Below are 6,000 nucleotides of genomic sequence, written 5' to 3' on the forward strand. Positions count from 1 at the left end.
AGTCAGAGCGAAAACAGGCTGAGCGCGGGGAAGTGAATGAGGGGTTTGCACATGGGGTTTGCATAACCCCACTCCCTGAGTGATAATTTCAGGTGTCTGTATGCAGATTTGCCTTCATCCCTCTATAAAAAAAAAAAAAAAAAAAAAAAAACATGTCGAGGTAAGAGTGTTGCAGCGGGTGGCAACCGCAGTCGCCACCACGAGGCATGACAGAAGAGTGAGCGCATAGGTGTTAGTATGGGCTGCATATGCCGAGGTACGAGGGTCTTTGCGTAGAACTGTTGCTACCTATCGCTATCGACACCTCGAGGCATGGCAGAGGAGAGTAGAGTGAGCACCCAAGTCAGACTCGCATGGCATGTCAGAAGTGAGAACCTAAGTAAGTCCACATGGTGTGTCAGAGCGTGTGTCAGGAGGAGTGGCAGGGTGTGTTAGAGTGAGCACCCAAATAAGTCTCAGATTTGTGTGCTAGAGCGTGAATCAGGTGGTAGGGTGAGCATCCAATTTAGTCTCACATGGTGCGTAAAGGGTGAGCACCCACGTTAGACTCACATAGTATGTCAGAAAGAGTGTCAGGGTGTCTCAGAGGGTATGTTAGAGAGAGCACCCAAGTAAGACTCATACGGGATGAGTGTTTGTGTGAGCGTGAATGAGCGAGTACATTAAGTACTGCCTATCCCCTAGAAGTAATCTTGGAGGCAGTTCCTGGGGGAACCAGGATATTAGTAGAGAGGGTAACTCAAGTACATTCCCGTTGCTTGGGTGGGTCCGGCATTCCGTCAACCCCACCCCTGAGTGATAATTTCAGGTGCAGGTTTGCAGATTTGCCTTCATCCTTCTATAAAAAAAAAGATGGCTTGAATTCACTTAATCAGCACCTTCTTACATGCCACATTGGTCAGAATGCTCGGACCGGTGGGTGCAGTTGACCTCCACAAACGCCAAACCAGAGACTAGCCCCCAGGCAAGCTGCCGGCCATTACCGCTCGCGGAAAACTGGATAGCAATGATATAAATTAAATAGTGTCTGATATAATTAGTGTCTTTTATAAATAGTGTCTTTAGTGAACTTCAATTCAAATCTTGGATCATACACATATCTGAATTTTTCTACTATGAATATAAATGTTATATGTTCTATTCATATAAAATAATTGGAGTAAAAGAAAAAATAATAAGTTTCCAAAGACCGACTTTGAAGTAAATCCTGCGTCGTGCTATTTTTTTTAATTACCCACGTAGAGAAGAAATAATTTATGTTGATGTTCATTAACTCATTAATTTTTAATGAAACTTAAATTCAACGGTCATCGGGGTTTATAATAGGTCACTGTTTCAACAACTTAGAATGTTTTTAGTAGCAAGAAAACTAATTAATTATAAGAGTCCTTTTTGAACGATTTTGTTATCGACATCTTGGCTGTCAGTAACAGCGATGACTCATTCTTCAATCTTCGTTTCTACTAGTTTTAAAATAAATAGGGGAACGGTTCGGCACTTCATCCCACAGCTCCTATTTCCATCCCATAAAAAACAAAGCAATGCAAAGGAATTTGGTTTGTTTCTTAAATTTGTGATTTTTTTCACCAGTGAGCACGCGGGTTAGCAAAAAGAAGCGACAAGATTGGTGTTGTATTTCTTTGTTTTGCGATATATGTTCAGTGAGATGGAAATAGGAACAGTTCCCCTACAATCAAATAGTATGATTGGAATCCAGCCGTGGAAAAGGCTAGATTTCATAAAATTCTAACATTCACAATTTATCAAATCCTACAACAACCGTTTGTTTTTTGCCTTTCTCGTATACTAAGTATACGTAAAGGCTATATGATCGCTCCGAAAACAAACTTTTTATAGAAGGCCCGGAGACCCATAGTGTTATATACCGATCGACTCAGCTCGACGAATTGAGGTGATGTGTGTGTGTGTGCGCACCCACCAAAAAAAATGTCACTCATTTTTCAGGTACTTATCCTTATCCTTAAGCTATGGTCAAAATACCACGTTTTTTATAGAAAAATTGAGTAAAAAAATGTCACTCATTTTTCAGGCACTTATGCTTAACCGATTTACTCGCAACAAGTTGCATTCGACGCAGGATACTCTACCATTGTTTCCTATTGAAAATTGGCCAGATCGGACTATGGGCTCAAGAGTAATAGTCAAAATACTATTTTTATAATGCGCGAGAAAGGCACCATCACCGCTAGGTGGATTAATCAGGTTTATTTTTTGAAAAAATTCCTACATTTAAATATGTTACTAACAATAAACAAAACGCATAAGAAACTACTTACATTTAGTGTAATAATTTGTGCAATATAAAGATGATATTAGAAAACATTGAAAACAAGACAAAAATATAACATAAATCTGAATAATATGCTGAGGGAAGGGAAAGATGGTTCGTTGGATACCTACTTAAGAAAGATGCATAGAACTCTACGGTGTCTCATAGGTGCCACGAGATGTTTTGGAATTGTTAGTGTAGAAGGTTAAAACAGTAGGAATCCTTTTGGAAGAACGTAGAACAAAAAGAACTAAGATAGAAATACAAGGTAGGAAAGGGACGAGTCTGAAATTGAACCAACGACCTCCTGCTTACAAAGCAGAAGCGGTAGTCACTGGACCACCGAGCTTATCACTGGGTTGCTCAAAAGGTTTTACTTACTCATTTATAGAATTTCAAAGTACCTAAAATCCCAACAACACTCACCATTTGCTTAACACTCTGAAACTCCAGAGTGCAATAGACATGGCAGTTTTTCGGCTCGGTGGATTCCACTGCTCCCAGTGCTGTGAACGACGAACATGTTTAGCTTTTTTTCTGGTCAGCCGTCACGGCCCGTCAGCATTAAATTAAGCTTCCGGATTTACGTTTCGAGTTTCACTACAGCAGTGCAGGCCATCCCTGACGAATGCGTTTAATTCAGAAATCCTGAGCTTTCGTGGACCGGGTGCTTTTCCAAATCCAATCTGCAATGGAGGAAAGAGAGGGCTTAGAATAATAAAACATATTATAATAACAGTGCGGAAAATGTGTGCCAGATTGCATGGTAATATGCTTTGCGACCGCGTCCCAAAGTTCGTAGAAAGTCGAATCCACGGTGCAGCGCTCAGTGCAGTGACTCTGGATGCACTATTTATTAACGCGCAATGGGATCGATTAGGGTAAGGGAGGTATTTTGGACCGCTTTAGGAGATGGCCGAACAATTTTTCGAATAAAAGTTAGATTTTGTAATAATACTTGATCAATTCCCTATGAAACTACAAAGTTGTGAATGCTAGGTAGGATTTGTAGGTAAAAATGATGTAAATCCCACCGAAAGAACCAAACTATCATAAATTCTGAAGATATGTAAGATTTAATTTTGGACCGCCTGTTTTTATTTTGGACCACCTATTGAACATATTTTGGACCACTAAAATAATGTTGTATTGCTCGCAAAGTTATGTTACTATTAGATTAAATTAGTGATCTCCAGCATTTTCGGCTTTTTCATTCTGAAATTCCTTGTTAAGCAATACATTTTTACAAGCACTCAAAAGCTTAGAACAATATCTGCAAGCTAAGGGTATTGAAACTAATATCAATTTCAGTACCACTCGGTACAGCGTCATGAAAGCAAAACAAACGTGCGGCCCATGGCCGTGATGTATGCACCTGGTCACTCCTACCCTGCCACATTTTTATGTAGATCTGTTCCATTTGCGCCATTGATAGTAGTGGGTTGCCCGGTTCTTTCTTGTTCCTTGGACATTCTTTTTAAAAACGAAACATAATCGTAGAACGCGGAACTCTGTTGCATTGGCAAGCAGCACGGATGGAGAGCTCTAGCAAACATTGGTTCTTGTCATAGAGCTTTCTTAACTGTTCTGCCCACAATAGCATATTTGTCCCATATGGATAGGAATTCTAGTAAAGATGGGACTGATATGCGATCATAGGCAGTATTTTCGTATGGAAATAATTTAAAAAAAAACAGTTACATGTTGGGTTAATAGACATTTTTTAATGTTTTTCATTTTTCTACATCAATGAACGGTAATTTATAAATGCTATATGAACAGTAATTTATGAATGATTTGATACTAGAGCAACAAATGGTTGGTAAAAACAAAAGTTTAAGAGATCTAGAACTTAAAAAGAAGATATGTCGAAAATATGTTCGGCTCAATGAAAAATGAACCTATTTTGGACATGCCTAAGAATACTGTTTTTAAACTTACAATGTTTTGCTCGAGATAGGAAACTGCTCCTATTAGGTTGTAATAATTCAACAACATCATTCACATGTTTTAAATCTATGTACAAATAAACTTACAGCTTTTGAAAGTTGACTTAAATTTAACAATGTCGTCTTTGTTTTGGTCTAATCCAGCTAGAATGGGTAAATGCGTGCAAATATTCTTAATAATTGCAATATTTCATAAGAAACAAATGTAGGAAATACCGTCTGGATAGTTTATTTTTGCAATAACATTTAAATGTTGCATGTTTTATTTAGTTTTGTGTGATATAAATACAAAATTCTGCTGGGTGGTCCAAAATATGAGCCCGGTCCAAAATACAGCCGTTACCCTATAGCGCAAGAGGTACCAAACTATCGAGAAAATTTTGGATTTTAAAATTGGTTATAGCACAAATGAGCATTGTTCACGCCGAGTAATTTGTATTTCTTACTCTGTTTATATAGACGACTTAAGCGAAACCAAAGACTCAGTACTGATAGTTTTCGTGATAGTCATATGAAAGCAAAAACACGGGTATTTTCATTAGCAAGAGACCAAATGAAAATGTAACAGACTCCCAGTCAACTTTCACATTACGAGCACGCATGATGGGAAGTGTTGCTTTGTTTTCAAATCTTAATTTTTAAAAGTTCTAATAATTTTGAGCAAACGATAGCAAGTTGATAGAATGATAATATGGTTCCTGATATTCGAATTAGAATTAATAATAATAACATTATTGTATCAGAGACAGCTTTGTTTACAATGCTTTGATGCGCTTTCATGAAGTAAAAATCTTTCAATGTTTATATTTTCTATAAGAGAAATATGTAAACGTAAACATCGCGTGCCTTCTCCCATTGAAAGTGAAAATCTTATTAACTTATTTGATTATTGTGTTTACATATATAATGATAACTTGTTCTTCTACCTTTGCAAGATTCCCAAAAACAAACAAGTTGATATGATTCAATATTCAAGCGTATAGACGTTAAAATATCGGACAATATATTGCCCTTTTTCCTCCTTTTTATCAACACGCTCTGTATGCCAATCTGCCAAGCACCTTCCTATAGGGACCGTTTGCTCTATGCCCCGAAACATAGGTTCAGCGCCTACCCAAAAGAGTTTGCTGCCATTGACGGAACGGCATCCCAGCTTGGGGAGTGGCATTAATGGAGAGAATTTTCTGCCCTGATCGTGGCGCCGGTATCGGTGGTGGCGGTTGTGGCTGTGGATACGCATTATTTCGCACACCATTCACGAAGTGAAGCATATTTGACCGCTGAACCGAGGCACATAACTCTTGTGAATATTCAGTTTGCCAAATTAAATTAAGCGATAGATTGTCGGTGGATTGTGCATGCGATGCTCGTATGTGCGTAAAGCAATAATTTGATCATCGTTTATTGTTTTGTTGCAATAATGGTGGAGATAGCAGGGACCCTCCCATCAGACCGGAGTGGGATTGCCTTTTTTGGGTGGCGTTCGGAACGAGAGTCATTGGCAACGGAATAGAGCATTCATTGTAGCCATTTGATAGTGATTTTCAACGATAATAGAATACTACTATGGTCAAAGTTAAGCAAATCACATTGAATCGAACGAGTATGCGATAAATGGTACAGTTTACGCTTAATTGTTAAAACGAAAACGGAATGGAATGGAAAACATGAGGATTTTGTTAAGACATTGCAGATAACTTTAGAGAAATTTCAGAAGAAATAGTGAACACACAACTGAATTTTAAAAAATAGTCGGTGAAG

General features: G+C 38.3%; 1 long non-coding RNA gene across 1 annotated transcript in view; it reads right to left on the reverse strand.

The window, feature by feature from the left end:
* Nucleotides 1–4,779, reverse strand: part of LOC134226362 (uncharacterized) — a 50,155-nt gene extending 45,376 nt beyond the window's left edge. Inside the window, exons 1-2 of the long non-coding RNA XR_009983459.1 lie at nucleotides 4,686–4,779; nucleotides 2,717–2,976 (exon numbers count right to left, since the gene is read on the reverse strand). This is a non-coding gene — a long non-coding RNA (uncharacterized LOC134226362). The remainder of the gene's footprint in view (nucleotides 1–2,716; nucleotides 2,977–4,685) is intronic.
* Between the last annotated feature and the right edge of the window lie 1,221 nt (nucleotides 4,780–6,000).

The sequence above is a fragment of the Armigeres subalbatus genome, chromosome 3 (genome assembly GCF_024139115.2).
Source record: "Armigeres subalbatus isolate Guangzhou_Male chromosome 3, GZ_Asu_2, whole genome shotgun sequence".
NCBI lineage: Eukaryota > Metazoa > Arthropoda > Insecta > Diptera > Culicidae > Armigeres > Armigeres subalbatus.